An 18,895-nucleotide genomic window follows, 5' to 3' on the forward strand; every position below is an offset into this window, starting at 1 on the left:
ATCTGACATGTTTTAAAAGAAGAATCCTGCTGAAGTGTAAATGTAAAGTTACCTGACAGCTACGTGCAAGATATAACGTTAACGCTAAAAGACTGAGGCTAAAGCTAGCTTAAATCTCAGCAAACATTGGTCGGATGGTGGAACACGGCAGGTATATCTGCATGACAGATGACAGAAATGTGGGAAAAGGAAGTGCAGGAACTCGAGTAGTGCAGTGGACCTCGAGACAGGTCACCCAGCTGGACTATGATCATGGGAGGCAGCTGGGAAAAGAGCTAAGCTAAGTGGCTTAGATCTGAGACAGCGAGCCAGAGAGAGATGTATCGTCGGTGACCCACTTTGATTTTGCACCGGCCCACATCCATCCTCCTCAAAGCCCCACATAACAAATGTAGTAGTGTCTAACAAGTTTTTCTGGAGGTAAAGTTACTGCAGCTAGTAAGCTAGTGTTAGTTAGTAGGAAATGCTAACATTAGCAGCTAATGTTAGAGCAGATGAAGACAGACATTCACCACATGTGTGCGCTTGTGCTTTATGTTTTTGAGAGACGACAAAAAAGATGCCATCGTCCAGATGCATGAAACACTGAGAATCACTCTTCTCAGCGCCTCCTGCACACCTTCAACATGTAGAGAAACTGAAAGCTTGACAGCTCTAGTTCCAGTTTCTAAGCTATGATTGGACGGTGGTTGTTTGGAGGTAGGACTTAGCGAAGGGTCAGTTTTTAGCTGCTGCTACAAGATGTTTTTAAGAAGCAGACTCAATTTATTACTTACTACAAAAGTTAACAAGACCATCTGTGAGAAGATTGGCTAGTTCTATAAAGCAGGTTGGATTCTCCATGAAATCAGATGAAACAGTAAAGTCAAGTCAAATTTTATCTATATAGCTCATTATCGCACATCATAATTAGCCTCAGTGGGTTTTACAGTCTGTAGAGTGTGCAGCGCCTCCTGTCCTGTCAACCCTATAAAGAAACCTCAGGGAGAGCGAGAGAGGAGTCCCTCTCCCAGTGTGGACAGATGTGAAGTGGATGTTGCGTTTACAGAACAGCAAAATCACAGAATTTTGTTGCCATTTCTGATGCAACAAATTATGATAAGAAAATTTCTGGTTATTCTGAAACGTCACGTTAGCCAGTAAAAATGAAGAGGGAGGAGATTTTTATTGACATTATTTTATCTTATTTGGACTGAATTTGCCAAAAAAATAACTGATAGTAGGGAGATTTTTTTTTTAAATTGCGTCTCTTGTTTGAGCCGAGGAAAGATGCAGAAAGGATTATATTTTGTGAATCGGTTTCAGAAAGAATGAAGCATGTTTAAGAAAGATCTGACCACTTTTTCAGCATTACATTGCACATTATTTAGACTGACGGGAGGAAATGTCACAGCAATAATTATGAACAGCCAGATGTTGAGGGAACTCTTAGAAATGCAAGTAATATTAAAGTGTGGGTGTCATTAACTAATTGTGCTTTGTTTTCTTCAGTCAAGTTTATTTTTCAGACATGATAAAACTCTTTTCATTTATATTCACATAACATCATTTAGCATCACTGGCACACAGCTGATGGAACTTAATAAACTGTCTGTAGTTTTAAAAAGAAAAACATTGAAATAGTAAAATCTATTAGATTTTCTTCATGTCAGTTTGATATGGATCTCCTAATGCCGTGTCGTGAGGTGGTTTGTGGATTTTTTCCCGTTTTCTCAGTTTCCTAGCTGTGAGCTAAATTAGCTCAGTACTGAATAAACTACTGCTTTGATAAACATGAAATGGTGCCTTGTTTCTGCTGCTTTCCTCCAGTTTCTCAGCCAAGCCTGGCTGCTCGGACTGCCGCTGCGGCAGTTAGGCACGACGTGGTGCCCGGTTTCCGCTTTTTGCCCACAGATTTCCACGTCAAAGCTTAGAAAGCAGCACTGGTCCTTGGTCCTTCACTAAAGGCTGCCACTGTGACACTTTGACACAAAATGGCGCCCTGCCATGCAGTGTTCACACATTTACCAACAGTTACCAGTCACAGTGTTAAACCCTGCTGGGACTGTGATAGACTTGACCGCCACCAGAGGTAGAAGTTTGGATGGGCTCAACACTGAGAACCACAAATGGACCATACATGGACCACCCTCAGACCCGGATAAAGGTTAAACCGCACCTCTATCTATCTATCCACCGTTCTCACTTTCTTAAAGAGAAAGCAGTATGCTGTATTTAGGCACACAAACTTGATTTCTCCTACTCTTAGAAAACAAAGTTAAACTGGACTAGAACCATAAAGGATTCTTTGGCTTGTCCCTGTAGGAGAACCCTTTTTATTTCCTGGTAGAAGCACAGGTTCCATTTGGAACCCTTTCAGAGAGTTTTATCTGGAACCCAACATAAGGGGTTGTACTTAGAACCATATATGAAAGATTTCAACGTGACCCCCTTATGGGAAGTTCTACAGAGAACCTTTCGATGTTGCATTGGTTCCACTCAGAACCCTCTCTGGTTCTGTCATGGGTTTATCTAGAACACAATCAGGGGATCCTACTGAGAACGTTTTTTATATTCCAATGGTTTTATCTGGAACCTCCCCAGGAGGTTCTAATGAGAACCTTTGTATATTCCAAGGATGTTATCTTGAACCTATCTAAGGGGTTTTAACTAGAACCTTTTTAAATTCCAAAGGTTTTATCTAGAACCCACCAAGGGAGTTCTACCAGGAACCTGTTTATATTCTAAGGGGTTTCTCTAGAACCCATGTAGTCAGCTATAATGAGAACCTTTTCATATTCTAAGGGTTTTATATCGAACCTACCTAGGGGGTTCTAATGAGAGCCTTTTTGTATTACAACAGTTTAATTTAGAACCTACCCAGGGGGTTCTAACAAAAGCCTTTTTAAATTCCAAGGGTTTTATCAAGAATCTATTCACAGGGTTTTACCAAGGACCTTTGTAAATTCCAAGAGTTTTATTGAGAACCTACTCAGGGAGTTCTACTGAGAACCTTTTTATATCCCAAGTATTTTATCTTGAATCCACCAAGGGGGTTCTACCAAGAACCGTTTTATATTCCACAGGTTTTATCTAGAACCAGGGGGTTCTACTGAGAACCATATTATGGTACAAAGAACCCTTCAGGACAGAGGATTTCAACAATCCCTAAACAATTCTTTTCCCCAAAAAGGGTTCTCTGGGTGAAAAGGGTTCTTGTTTGAACCATTAGTCCAACAAAGAACCCTTGCCAAACCGTTTCTTCAAAAAAGGCTCTCCAGAAACAAATTGTTCTGCGTAGAATCTCAGTCTTTCACAAAGAACCCTCTTTTGACCCTTATTTCTAAGAGTGTAGCAGCTCACCAGCAAAAACCACAGCAGGTTTCAAATCGTCCATAAAGTACTGTTACATGTTTAGCGGCCGTCACAGTACACAAACTTCCTGCACACCATCCGTACACGGCACTGCAGGATCTCATAATAATAAACCATCTGCCCACCTGTTGGTCAATATTTAAACTGAATCAGTATTGGACGGATGAATGCAGCTGGTAAACTCTAAATTCAGCAACTGAATGTGAAAAACATTTAAGTCAGATGACCTTTGTACAGGTCATACAAGACCAGAATGCACAATAATGAAGCAAATCATCGAGGATTTAGAGAATCTTTTTCTTTCTTTCTTTTATTGATTAAAACCTGACCTGAAGCTTATCACCTTACCTAATGCAACACATGAGCAGTGTTTTCTTATTCTCTCTATTTTCCTGCTGGGCACGTCATACTGTCATTATAAATGGACACAAATCATTACCGCAGCCAGAGAGACAGAGAGTGAGCAAATGGGAGAAATATTTTAATAAAGTGCATCTAAAAATACCCAGACCTGAGTCTGACCTGAGCCTGAAGCACACACACAATAACCAGCCTGCTTTGGCAAAGTGTCAGCTTGGTTCAAATAGCAAAAGTTTAAGGGAGAAAGTAAGTTATTTACTCAGGGAGAGTTGGCTGAGTGTTTACACTGGTTCTGAAAATGCTTCATGAGGAAGCAAATGCATTCAGTGTGTTTAGGATACGCACAACAGTGTATTTAAACGTGCAGTGTGAGACTTTTACACATAAATGAACATCTGTTACGTTCAAGCCCTTGCCAAATGAGTTCACACAATGTGTGCTAAGCATTTCACTGCCTCTGTGTTTCACAGTATACAGGAGTTTTTAAATACAGTGGATGTGGTGGCATTTTGATGTCGGCCACGCAAAACTTGGACCGGCAAAGATCGTTTTTTCCAAAGCTGGACGGGGGTGAAACTGCAGCAGTAGAGTAGGCTACAGCACGGTGGAGCCTGTGGCGGAAGAAATGTTAGCATATGTCGTAAGGACACGTCGACAATGTTTGTGTAAGCACTCTTGCTGCACTGCAGGTTTAACTTTATCATGTGCTGGCTTTTTCTTGAGTTTTCAGATCAGTTATCATGGTGGAAAACCTCACTTTGACATGGAAATTATCTTATTTCTTGACTTGATGTAAGTGATTTTCCTGCTGGTTATGCAGGGGTGTTGCAGTTTGGAAGCACATGCAACCAAGACTGTGGCGAACTTTGCATTGGACCAGTATGTGATAAGAATAATGTGTTTTGCTTTGTCCACCGAATAATACATGTTGCCTGGTTTAATTTTCTGCTGCCGTCCCCCTGATTTCATCTTCTAAAGCTTTTCTCTTCTGGCCCATGGCTATTCCTGACTAAACCCTCATTTTTGCTAGCATTGCACAAGAAGAAACCACTGATTGTAAGGCAAGCGTGCTCTGCTTTAACTTGATTTTAGATTATAAATCACAAGTGTGCAGGTTTCAGATGGGCTTCTTAGAACCTGCATAATCAAGGTTTTTATGCTCAGAATCTTTTATGAACCAAATGTAAGCGCACCAATTTGGCTTGGCTAGAAAGCCACAAAAAGTCCACAGACTGAGATACATACAAAGTGTGTGTTAAAAAAAAATGAGTGTTCAAACAAAAGCTGCTTATAGAGCAAAAGAAATAAAAAAAAAATTAATACAAATTATGAATAAAATAGCAGCAAACATTCAAGTACTTGTTTGCTGCTATTAAATAGACTATTTTGCATTTATCTCAGCCTGTGGACTTTTTCTGTGGCTGTCTAGCCCAGCCAAATTGATGAACATTTTCATAAACAAGGTCCCCGAACTGATGAGGTGAATGTGCACAGAATTTGCTCTGAGATAGTTGGACACTTTTACATGTGAACAGGAAGAGGTGTGGACAGAATCAACAACGCAGTCAGTCGATGACGTCGTCTGCTGATCGCAGGGTAACTGTGCAGGTTGACGGTACGTTTATCTTCTGTTAATAATCTTTCCAGCTTGACTTCTTTTGTTACAGATGATAATCCTTTTCTCTCCACGCCCTCTCAGCCCATTCTGTTTCCTCTGGGCTTCAGAATATGTAACCAGACAAACTGTTGTTTGGCTCCACCCACTGAGATTCAACTCAGCGAGCTTATCTCTGCTTCCAGACAAGCTCTGCTTCTAATGTTTGTTGAATTTAAACTCCAGCGTGCAGCATATGTGTGAGCATACACACACACACAGACACACAGACATACAGAATCATTTTCCTGATTGCAGTTCATCCGGCTGTCTTCCATTCTTTGTTTGCTAAAATCCACAGTAGCCTGCATGCTGGAAGAGGCTTCATCACTGTTTTTGGCAATCAGCAAACTGGCTCCATTTAGGAAGTGATATTCCACCACATCTTGTTCCTCCAGGTGCCAATCAGTGATTTAGCTGAGCAGTGGGCAAAATAGTCTATCATAGTCTATCAGTGAGTCTGAGGAAAAGCCAAGTGGTAATCATCCCTGACATCAGTGATCTGAGTAGGCTGAACACCATCCAGTATTTACAGAGAGTGAGACCAAGTTCTCATCAGCTACTTTAGGCATTAACTTTGCATATGACTGACTGACTGAAACCTGAAGCAAAATACAAACTGTGTGTAAGACCAAGGTTATGCACTCTGTCACATCATGACACTGATGCCAGATAACTAATGACAGTAGAGATATGCGTGCTACAACACTGAAGGAGTGGGCAAAATGAACAGAATATGGAAACATGAGTTGCAGTGGATATATGTTATTACTTTTTCCACAGTAACATCGCCAATTTTAGACCAATATAGCGACTGCATCAATCTGTGCCTTCAGTGTCGTGACGTAAAAATAAAGAACATCACTTTATCCCCGAGATTTCAATAAACTGCAACTGACAGCAGTGTTTTATTTTCTCTGCACCTCATGAACCTGATAGGTTTAAATCACTCTCTGTGGGAATTTGAGACATCTGCGCACAACATTTGGGTCTCCCAACAGGCAGAATAAGGTTGGTAGAAATTCAATTCAAGAAGACAGATTAGATCAATATTCTGAGAATGTCTCGCAGCACTTAACCTGCATCTTTGTAAATTCTTAGCAGCTCTTGTAGTGCTAAAAAAGACGCATCTTAAAGAACTCTTAACAACTCAATAATTTAGATTTAAGATTAAAAAAAAAAAAAATCACAGCCTGTAGTCTGCAAAAAAAATCAGAATCAAAAGTCTGCATACAGAACATCATGTACGGCGTTTGAGTCTGGGAGTTATATTTCTCGCAACCCTGTTTTTTATGAATCAAGAGAAAACTTGATACAAATTTGTACTTGCAACAATGGCAACTTTGATGTATTGCATTCTGTTTTACTAATCTGCTTAATCTGCAGAGAGTCCAGAGAGAAATTTCTGATATATACCACAAGCAGAGTGCCATTTAGTTCCATTATAATAGAGGCAAAACAATCCAGACTGATAACAGCCAGAGGAAAAAAACGTTTAATTGTGAGGTGAACTCGGTCTTTAATTTTGGTAAACTGACACAGTGTGGTTTGGTTTAGGCAAGAAAACAGGAGAAGCTGCTTTTCTGTCAGTCTTTTTGGTAAGTAAAATCAGTCACAGCTCGAGACCGTGACTCCTTTTTTTACCCCTCAAACACAAAAAAAAAGACCACAACACAAAGGGCTCTTGTGCAAAAGGGATCCTTCATCGAAAGAAGACAGGGTCAGATGTGTTTGCCGTGCTGCAGATGAGTGAAGGATAGAATCGTGTTGAAGCACCCAGAGGCCAGTGGAGTTTATTATATCTTCTTTTTGTAGCTGTCCGCGGCGCTGAACAAGGATCAAGCCAAGCTGAAGCCAGTCAGCAGGTCTGTGCTTTGAACACGGCCCCGCCAGAGAGAGAGAAAAGACACAACGAAAGACATAAAGTGCCCACGGCTGTTTCATTTCAGCTTACTGCTTAGTTTTGTCTGTAGGTGCTTCTCCAGTAATTTGATCTGTAGCCGGTTGAATAGTGATGAATTTTTCTTCTTTATTTTGTCAACAAGTGCCCCCTCCCCCTTTTAATTCAATGCAAGTGGCTCAGTCCTGGTTCAAAAACTTAAAACGCTGATTTGTTCAGGCGTTTGTGTTGTTGTACATGCTCAAAATAAAGACTTTTGTAAGTCAGCAAGCTGGCATGTGTGTGGAAAAATTGCTCAAGGCAGTGTGATTTTAGTTTTGCGGGGTTTCCGGAAAAGGTTTGTAGCCAGCTGGGAACTGTTTTGTGGTCTAACAAATTCAGTTTAGAGGTCTTCTGGTGTGTCTCTCTAATTTTCTTTTAATTTGGGACTAGAATAAATTAAATATTAGAGTGTTTTCTATGTCAAATTTTTCATGGGTGTTTTATACAAAGGAGCTGTTAGCCTGGCTGGTTGTGGATAGATTATATGTGACTAGCCATTCATAGCCAATCAGCACAGGTCCAGGCCTGCCTATGTGGAGTCAGTATGTTCTGCTCATAGATGTCCTAGTTTCCACCCACAGTCTAAACACACTCCAGCTCAGGTGGACTTTAGACTTCCAGCTGCCCACGGGGATGATTGTGAATGTCTGCATGTCTGTGTTAGCGCTGTGATGGACTGGTGGCCTGTCCAAAGTGTCTCTCTGCATTTCACCAAATAGGCTTTAGCTGCCCAAGACCCTCAAGAAAAAAAAAAAAAAAAAAAGAAGGAATGAGTTGGAAGAGAGTATGAATAAATGAAGGGTGATGTCCTGAAAACTTTCCCGGCGAACTGGAGCGTTCACGGCTGAGTGTGAATGTGTCTCTGTCCGAGGTGCTGAAAATCTTCACGGCCAGATGAGCTCAGCTTTGCAGACATCTGTCCGTGGTGCTGAAATCCAGCGGCGCGCTCTCAGCCACGAGATGCGCAGCCACAGATGTGGCCAGTCAGGGAGTGAACGGAGAAGGCATGAAATCCTGTTTTACAACTAAAACTGTCTCACAATTCAAGCATGTTTGCACGTTTTAGCCATTTACAGTGACTTAATTTATACTATATAGTATATTGACTGCTGTTTCTTTCTTTTTTTTCACAAATCAATCACATATTAATTAGGCCTTTTTTCTGATTGGATCTGCTTTGCTGTTTCTTGATTATATAATTGATTTATAATATCTTAAAGTCATATAAATACAGCATTACTGTAAAGAACATTAGATGTATTTTTACTGCAGTTCCAGGCAGAATTATGTTCTTTTTTTACATTACTATACATTATGACAGTCAATCAGTTGGCTCTTAGTGATCACCATAATCCAATGCAATGATCTCTTTTGCATTAATGCTTGCCAATGTGACATCATAGCCTAGTAATGGAGTTTAAGGAGACTGATCTGAAACATTTTCATTGTGTTTGTATTTTCTTGTATGGACAATGTCATTTCATCAAAAATGAAAGTATGGTTGTCTTTAAAAGTGCTATTAAAACAGTTTTTATTTCTGGTTGTTTTACATCCATCCCCTCTGCAAATGATGAAAAATGGGCTAATTGACCCTTCGTTAGTCCCACCCCCTTTTTTTTGCTCTTTGCTTCAATAACAGTTGAGCAGGCTTCCTACATGGAACCTCAGACATCCTTCTACTTTCCCTGTTTCCTCTACTTGGATATGTGCTTGCTTTCTATGTTGAAAAGGAAGCCAAATTTTGAAGATAGTGCCTAAATGTACCAGCGTGCATTGTGGTTGAACTTTTGACTCCCATGCTCATGTTGCCATGTTATCACCACCCTTGTCCATAGCTGTCACTTTGTTGTCCAAAACATAGTGTTATGTGACAGAAATACTCATGTATCACACTCCCTGGCGATGCAGAGCCAGAGACTAGAAATCCAAGCTGAAATAGCCTGCAGTTCTTCGTTGCTTCCAACTGCATCACTGTGATGAAGCTGGATGCAGGAAGAACAACACATTTTTGCAGCAGTTGAACTTTGTTTTCTTTGTCAATATAGTGCACACTAGGAAATGTATTGCTTCAGTTGATTACAGTTGCCATCAACTCTGACTGGACAGCCACATGAAAAATGCTGAATGATGAGACCGTCTCACATGCTACGTGTCTGGATGTCAAGAACGATTTCTTTCAAAGTCTGATTTTCTTTTTGGATTGTGGTTATGTGCAGCCACGTCGCCAGATTTCACTGGGGCACGTGCCCCAGTATTGATCTGCAGTGCACCAGTAAAAATTTCACCAATAAAAAAAATCACTTCAGAGTTTTAAGCATAGACTACAGCGCACATACTACTTAGTATGGTAATTCATTGCTACTGTATTCACTCCACATAAACAATGCGCACATGGCTAATTAATATGGTAATTTATTCACGTGTAGCGACTTCGGCTGATAATACTTCCGTGTCAACTGGAAGTCGAGAGAGAGAGAGAGAGAGAGAGAGAGAGAGAGAGAGAGAGAGAGAGAGAGAGAGAGAGAGAGAGAGAGAGAGAGAGAGAGAGAGAGAGAGAGAGAGAGAGAGAGAGAGAGAGAGAGAGAGAGAGAGAGAGAGAGAGAGAGAGAGAGAGAGAGAGAGAGAGAGAGAGAGAGAGACAGGCAGGCAGGCAGGCAGGCAGGCAGGCAGGCAGGCCATGGGGTAGGTAACATTAGCCGACAACAACTTGTTAAATATATTATTTTGATTTTGATTTGACTCGAACTGTAGCTCCTAGATGGATATCAGAAAGTTATTCGCCCGCAGCAGGGATAAAGCAGCGAGGAATGAGAGAGAGGTAAGTGAAGTCCTAGCTAGCTAGGCAACATAAGTCTGTCTTAAGTTAATGCTAAGTTAGCTAACGTTATTCCAGGTATCAAGACAACCATATTAATTTGCTGTACGAGCTGAGGGGGGGATTTCCAGTGAGTTTCATCAGCATGAAACATAATGTTGGTTATGGTCTGCTGGTTCTGCATCAATGATGATTTTGAGTAAGCTTGTGTTAGTTGACAGATACAGCCTGTGGATGGTGCAGTGCTTCTCAAATGGTCTGTCTTCAGGAAGAAAAACATTTTTCCCTATCATCAAGTCGTGAGCCAAATTTTTAAACCATTCAAGTTTAAGTTCAATTTGCAGATGTTTACTGAAATAAATATTTCAAAAAGATTTATTGCTCTTCCTTTTTGCTTTTATCAGTAATGGTTTAGAAGTCTAGAGTAAAGTGCACAAGTAGGCCAAATGCATTACTGCAGTACATTTCAGGTGGTTAATCAAAGATCTAGACAACAACATAGTCTGATATGATTGAATAGTTTAAAGAACTATTTATGTTTTTTTTATGATAAATAAGTGCTGAATATGTTTTTTTTCTTGCACACTTTGCGCGCTCTCATGAATTCTTTGTGACCCAGGTGTGCCCCAGTACAGTATTAGGTCTAGTGACGCCCCTGGTTATGTGAGAGGTTGTTTTTCTGAAGATCCTCTGTTTGGCTGTGAGTGAATTCAAAGCTGGATCTGAGGATCTTTTATTTCCTGATGTAGCATGTTGAGAAAGTCCAGTTTTTTGTTTCTGGATTTGAGTACACTGACCTGCATATTGGTGGTTTGTAGGTCGTCAGTATTCGTGGACGAGTCCTTCTTTCTCTTCTTGGACAGGTTGTGAGTGTGATGGTCCAGGTTGTTGTTTTTGTCCTCCATTGCAAGGCAGGAGTAGTAATTAATTATACCTTCTCAATTCCACTATAACTTAGAGAGAAACAGGGTGATTGAATTCAACATTCGACAGGATGTAGTCACACAGGTAACAGCTCTTGTTCTCTTGCGTCCCTGCTGATAAAATGACCATAAAAACACCTCAGGTCAGATAACATTCAAGGAGACAGCGAGTGAGAGGATAGATGTCGTTCAAACTAAACTATGACAAACCTGCCACAAACTGTAACTCCCCTTTTTTTTAAGCCTTTTAAATTGACAAGCATTGCATGTGTAATTCGTGGTTCAATTCAGACAGGACCAAAAAAAAATATTTGTCTCTCCTCTTCATTGACTACCGAGAAAATAAACACAGCAGCATCATTTGCAAAAAGCCCAGCTTTGAAGTGAAGTAGATGTAATTCATAGTAAATGGGCTAAAATATGCAAAACACTGGAATGGTAATTTAAAATCAGCATATTGTGATAATAACCCTCGCAATGTTTACAGGTTTGTATTCATAGTAAAAAAAAAAGTACATTTAAAAATGGACACTTCAGGCAAATGTACTAAGTGGGTTCCAGCAGTTTTTCAATAAACAGATCTCATTTTCAATTCCTTCAATATTCGCGGGTGTTCTTTTATGAGTTTGGATGCTCCTACCTGCTCCCATGCTGAAAAAACCCCGTGGATAAAAGCACGAGTGAAAATGCTTCAAAAAAAAAAAAAGTGCTCTTCTTCAGCCTGAGAGCCAAAATCTTCAGATTCGATCTCAGCCATTAGTAGACAAACGAGGACAAGAGCCCAGACAGTAGAGCATTTTCACGGCCACTTTCAACAAACATTTGGCTAAAATGCTGTTTCAATAATTCAGGGCTGTGCGTGGGAAGGATATGCAGGGTGTGTGTGTGTGTGTTTGTGGGGTTGATACATTTATGATGAGGAAAACAGAAATTGCTGTCCTGTCTGCTTAAATCTTTCTGTCCTCTCCTCTTCATCCTCTCTACTTCTGTCAGCCTTCATTCTAGTTTGTACCAAAGTTGGGGTCACTGTTATCCATCTAAAGGCAGGTATTCTGGCAGTGTGTGTGTGTGTGAGAGAGAGAGTGTGTTCAGTTACTGTATGTATATTTGAATGCATGATAAATGAGCAGGAACAATACCTTTGACAGCAATTGTGGCTTTGTCTCAGACTTTCTACTGTACGAAAGTTTCTTTTGTTCGCAGCCCTGCCTTTTAAAGTGTTTCCAAGCGAGACTGGCTGCATCAATGCAACTCTGTGAGTGTATATGTTCATATATGTGTGTTTAAGTGTGGCTTCTTCGTGGCTTTATTCTCCAGTTCAATCTGTATATGAATCCTTGCCAAGTCACAGATATAAATAAACCATAGCTACGGCTGATACCCCGGCTGAGGCGAGCCTCGTGCTCTGGCAGATGTAGCTGACAGCTGAAGTGTGCCTCTGCGTGCATGTGTGCGCGTGTTTATGTGTGTTAAAGTCCGTGTTAAGGACACAGTCGCTGAAAACATGTGAAAAGACTGAGAACTATGTGGTGCTGAACTGTGGAGTCGCAGCAGTAAAGTGTTTTGTTCACAATTTCTGTGTTCGAGAGTGTTTTTGGGCGGACCTGAAACATGGCTCTGTGACTCTCTCAGTCCAAATCAGCCCAGCAGCTCACTTCAGCTCCAACAAACCAACGCAGAAGGAAAAAAAACATACTGTCCTCTGGCTCTGGTGGCTCAAACATGCCTGGACATATCCAATAAACATGCTAGACAGAGCGTCCAAGTTTCAGGTCGTTTTCTGGTCGTACTGGTGTTGGACACTGAGACGGGGGAGTGGACACGCCCCCAGCGTTTCAGAGCAGAGAAAACTGATCATTTTTTTCATGATTTTGAGACCTTTAATCATTCAAATTTGGTTGGGTGGTTAATAACACATGTTTCTGTGGCGTTTATTGTTGCTTTACAGTAACTTTAGCATGTGTATGCAGTGCAGGTTGTTGGTTTGAGGGACTTCACCTTCACACATGCAGACATTTTGCTTTCTGGGAATGTGTGTGCGCCTGTGTTTGTGTGTGAGGGACGGGCGATGGGGGGATTTAAGCACTTAAGTCAAATTTTGTATTCTTTGCAGCTGTGCCACAGTCTAAATGAAGTGAAAGCACACCCACCCACACACACACACACACACACACACACACACACACACACACAGAAAATAAATATCCAAGTCCTGACATGTTTGCTCAGTATTGCAAGATGGCAAATTTGTTGCTCCTGAATTCATATTCAGCAGGAGCGTGTGCTCAGCAGTGTGCGGCTTGCTAAATATTCAGTGCTAAACACTTTATTATTGGTCTGCTAACTCATCTGTACCTGCCAGAGACGCACACATGAAAATCAACCGAGGGGAGTGAAGCTTTAGGCTCTGCTGAAGCCGCACTTGGCATTTGAAAAGGAGAGTATGTTCTGTCAGAATGTTGAGCAGCTGAAATGCCTGATGTTGAGTTTTCACTTTTATTGGTTTTGATCATTTTGTATTCTATGTTTTCTGAGGATTTTTTTTGGAGGAACTCTTCATCTGAGACTGGGCAGATCTTTATCATTGCTTCAACACAGGCATCTCACAAGGATCAAATATGATAATACTGTATATGGGTCCCTCCAGTTCTGCTGACAGCCTGTCTGACATGAAAACACAAGCTGTTTGGGGAAAAAAATGTAGGAAATCTGTCTCGAATGTGGAAGATAATCTTTTCATATCTGGTGAAGTGCATGTGAGACTCAGAGAGAGAACATACTCATATGGTGAATTTACGTTTTTGGCACTAAAGTGATTGAACTATGATCAAATCAATCTCATAGCAACAGAGCTATAACTCATTATCAAGTTGTTCTGCTGCTTCATCCTCCTGTGGTTCCTGCAGCAGAAAGAAAAGAGAATAACTTATGTATTTACCCTAATTTGCATGTCTTTGATGGGAGGAAACTGGGGCAACTGGCTGTGACCCAAGTGGACGCCTGGAGAACGAGTGAACTCCCTGTGGAGTGAACCTGAGACGGATGAGGTTGAACCCGGGACCTTCTTGCTGAGGGGCCACCGTGCTGATCACTGAGCTGCATGCTGCCTGCTGAGGAAGGAGCAGAATGGGGTCTTAGGGAGTCATCATGAGAGTTATGACCATCAGGAGAGGGTTAGACATGCTGATATAGCTATGCACACGTAATTGGGATAGAGAGGTGCCTGTGGATAATTATCAAGGCACAGGTGATGCAGGTGATTGAGCAATTGATTGAGAGTGATCCTGAACTTTAAACTTCATTCAGGTCCTTTGCCTGTTAGTGTGGTTCATCTGGCCTGGTGTGAAAGCTGTCAGCTGAACTGTGGTACGGACCAAACAACCAAACCAAGACTGCTTGAAAAGACGGGCTCTGGAGCGGTTGGTTTTATTTTAGCAGATATGTGATTTTAGCATGATTTCAAAACCCGAACTACTAATAAATCCATCTGATGACCTTGAAATCTGTTCAGTAAGCCAACTTATAATTAATCTAGTTAAGCTATATCTATATTTTAAAAAATCATTTAGTAGCCATGCTCATTATTCATGGCTCTTCAGCACAGGTATTTTCCCTTATCAGTCATCTCCTTTTAGTAAAACTCATAATCAGTTATTTCTCTGTGACACCAAAGAATATAAAAATAAACATCAGAAAAATTGAAGTGCTTACAAGTACTATACTAATGTCAGTTACCAGAATTTGATTTCTGCTCGTGGGTCCTGATGATGCATGATGAGCCTGAACCAGAGCTAAGATTCAATTTTATACAATTACTTTCTCTTGGTCTGAAACAAACTACAGATGCATAAGCAACATAATAAGATCTGTGTAAGCCAGGGGCGGGCAATTATTTTTGAATGGCGGGCCACGTGAGAAATTGATCAGACTGCCGTGGGCCAGACACAGATGATATAAGGTCATAATAACGGCCAAATAATGGAATGCTAAGAAGTGCTCCATATAGGGCACTTCAACTATTGGTTGCCCTTTCTGGGCTGCTATGTAATGAATTGTGGGCTAATATTTTGTTGGCAGTATCCATAAATTGATGTTTTACAGTGTACCACGCATGCTGCATACAGGTTGCACGGCTGTAATTTCTTTAATATAAAAATACAGTTCATTATCATTGCCACTGAACACAGCACTGACCCCTTTCAAAATAAAGGTCTGATAACAGCTTAATGGTAAGCAAAATGCTCTTCATGGTCTTTGCTAGAGTTTGGATTTTTGGTGTTTTTGATGATGACTTTGCAGACCACATGAAACCTTTCAGTGGACCACATCTGTCCCCCCAGGCCGCATTTTGCCCAGGTCTGATATAAGCCCTTTTCTATTGGTAAACACAACATTTTTTTGTAAGCAGAGCTTAGGAGGAACCAAAACGGTTCCCCAAACAAGTTAGCCAACACTAGATAGCGATGGCCGAAGAATATGTACTGTGACTATGTCTCTAGGATCACTGATACTTGAAAAACCAGGCTGGCCGACCTGTACATGCTCAGTCAATGGACGAACCAGCTCTCTACAGTTGCCATATGGCTGGGCGACTGGACGGATATATTGACAATTGGCTGATTCCACTGCCGGTTGTTTATTTGGGGGAGGATTTTAGTCATTTGATTTGCTAATTCAGTGATATGCAGAGTGACAGGCCTCCTCGGCAGCGTTCCATGCTGCTTCGGCTCGGGACGCTGCTGTTGGCTGGAATACGGTGCGCTGAGCTGGGAGGACGAGTGAGAGTAAAACATTCTGCAGAGCCAGACTGTTTTCACATCTAAGATGGTGAATTAATTATTTCTACCAAACATGAGTTGGTGATTCTTTGAACAGCTGAAAGACTGGACAGGATGGTTTTTTGGTGAGTTTTATTTTGTTTCTGTCAAATTTAAATGAAGGGTGTTTTACGGAGTTAACAAGGTATTGGTTGTATATTTCCGTTTAATAAGGCAAATAGGTGTCAGAGTATTTCCTTTCTTGACATTTTGTGAGCTCTCTGTGATTATGTGGCCTTCTGCTCTGTGTTTGGCTTCAGTTTTTCCTTCTGATGCCTTCATCTAACACACAACCAACATCAGATCAAAAAGGGTCTCTACTGCAAAGTCACTGCATCTTGCAACAGGTTTCAGGTAGAAACAGTACAAAGTGGACATCCCATTGGAGTCCTTCTCTGTCCGATCCAAGCAAACATTTGCTGGCATTTTTCTCACTATATATATATCCGTGTCTAAGCTGGTAGATTCTCAACTGTCTTCACCAGTCACTTGTTTACTTTGGCTCTCAGCTGTTTCGTGCTGTGCAGGTAGAGCTCAGGCTTTACGTGGATATATCCGTAAGGTCTGTTTGGAATCTAGAATATGGAGCAGTTGAAGTTTCTGAATGCTGCACAGCACTGCAGACTGGGGTGTTGATTCTCAGCGTGACCTGTAGTTATTTTCACCCTCAGGAAGTCATTTGATTAAACATTATGCAAGACTTATAACATAATGGAGCTTTAATCTATCTGTCATTTAATAAAGGGCATTTCTTTGGCAAAGAAGGATCATTATTTACCTTTGGAGGAGCCCCACTTCTGCTTCTCTCCATTTCAGTTTTAGCCTCTTTGTTTCCCCATTTGCTTCTCTTTCTTTTCCCCTTTCCGTTCATTTCATTATACTACCCGCTGTCTGACATTTAGACTGTTTTGACAGGGACAACACCTCAGCACACACACTAACACAACAACAACAACGCCCAAAACACAGAGCTGTCATGGTCTTATCTCAGGTATATAATTGATAGAGACAAATTCGGAGCCGTAGACGGTCAGCGTTAGTGACACTAAGACAAGCGTCGAATACAGAGTAGGTTTCACCTCCGTGCTATTGTGTGTGCGTGTGTGTGTGTGTGTGTACTTGACATCCTGCATTAAGCATGAGGCCAGGTCTTGGGCACACAGAGATGTGTGAGTCACACTGATTAGTCAGTCCTGCACCGGTCTGTGAAAGCAGCCAAGCCGGTGCCTAGTTTGTATGCTGTGTGTGTGTGTGTGTGTGTGTGTGTGTGTGTGTGCGTGTGTGGGCCTGTGTATGATGGGCAGGTAGAGTATTAGCCTGCGAGGAGCTAGGTCCTTGTTAGCAGGCATCTGGCAGGCAGGTAGATGTAGAGTGACAGAAAGGTTTGCGGCATTCACACACAGATACACATGCACAGACACACACCAACACACACACTACATCTTATACTCTCTTGCCTATACTTCTTGAAAGCAGACCTAACAAACTGACAGGCAGACATATATAAACCAATAGTGGCGCTCATTCACAGGTGTTACTACATATTGAGATGTGAATCACATTTTTCACTCTTTCTATCCTATTTTCTACCTATATATTTCTGTAAACTGTATATTATTATGCCTCACCACTTTGCTCTTGAATCTTATGCACTATAGTACATAGGACATTGCACCCTGACTTTAGCACGCATAGTTCTGTTTAATTTAGTTAAATGGGCATTGATTTTGTTAATCCTGATATTAGTATTGAATCAAATATGTGTAGGAAATGATCAAATCAGTGTGTAGGATTTAGTGGTATGTAGTAGTGAACTTTCAGATTGCAAACACCTCACAACGACACTCTTCTCGTGTAGGACATGTAGGACAGGGGTTCTCAAAGTTTTGATGACTGAGTGTCAATTTATGGAGGCAGCATATGATTGTGGGCTGTACAGGACAGTTCATGAATCTATCGTTGGCATTGTGATTGATCACATAATGAATTTTAACTTTAAATTCCTTGAGCACCAAATTCACCTGTTTGCAGATAAGACGACTTTTTCTGTCCCCCGAGGTTCAACAAAGTAAGACTCAGTCCACTTTTCCTGACACCACCAGTTGCCATCTCACTTCCACATTAAACTGCCAAGTTGTCCACCGTATTGGTTAACTTTAGTGAACAGCACTACTATTAATGTCAGGACACTCACAAGGTGCCATGAGTTGCCATGCAACCAGTAGCTTTCTGCCCAAGTAGTGCATTAAGAGCAGGTTATTGAGAGTGAAAGATTTGAAATGATCCGTGAACGATAAAAATATAATACATGTACGTCATATCATAGCTTAGCAACTGCAACTAGAGCCGACAAGATTTCCATTTCTCTACATATTTACATGATTCTGGACGGTGACGTCTTTTCTGTAGTGTGTCACAAACATAAAACACAAGTGCACACATGCGGTGAATGGATTAAACTCTGTCTTCATCTGCTCTAACATAAGCTGTAAATGTTAGCATGTCCAGCTAATTAACACAAGCTTACTAGCTGCAGTAACTTTATCTCCAGACAAACTTTTTAGATGCCACTGCATCTGCATTTGCTATTTGGAGGTTTGAGGAGGAGGATGTGGGCTGATGAAGAATCAAAGTGGGTCAACAAAGATGCATCTCATTCTGGCTCACTGTCTCAGGTCTAAGCCGAGTTAGCTTAGCTCTTTTCTCAGCTGTCGTTCATGATCGCGGTCCAGCTTGTCTGGCTGGGTGACCTGTCCCAGAGTCCGCTGCACTATCCTAGTCCCTGCACTTCCTTGTCCCAGGTTAATGAGTCTATTTCTGTCATCTATAATGTAGATATCCCTGCTGTATTTCACCATCCAACCAGCGTTTGCTGAGATGTAAGCTAGTTTTAGCCTCAGTCTTTTAGCGTAAACGTTATACCATGTGCGCAGCTGTCTGGTAACTTTACATTTGCACTTTCACAGTTTTCTTGTTTTAAAACGTGTCAGATGGAAACATTAAAACATTAGCAGGGGACAGACTTTTTGG

Source organism: Lutjanus erythropterus, chromosome 3 (assembly GCF_056507025.1).
Source record: "Lutjanus erythropterus isolate fLutEry1 chromosome 3, fLutEry1.hap2, whole genome shotgun sequence".
Classification (NCBI taxonomy): domain Eukaryota; kingdom Metazoa; phylum Chordata; class Actinopteri; order Lutjaniformes; family Lutjanidae; genus Lutjanus; species Lutjanus erythropterus.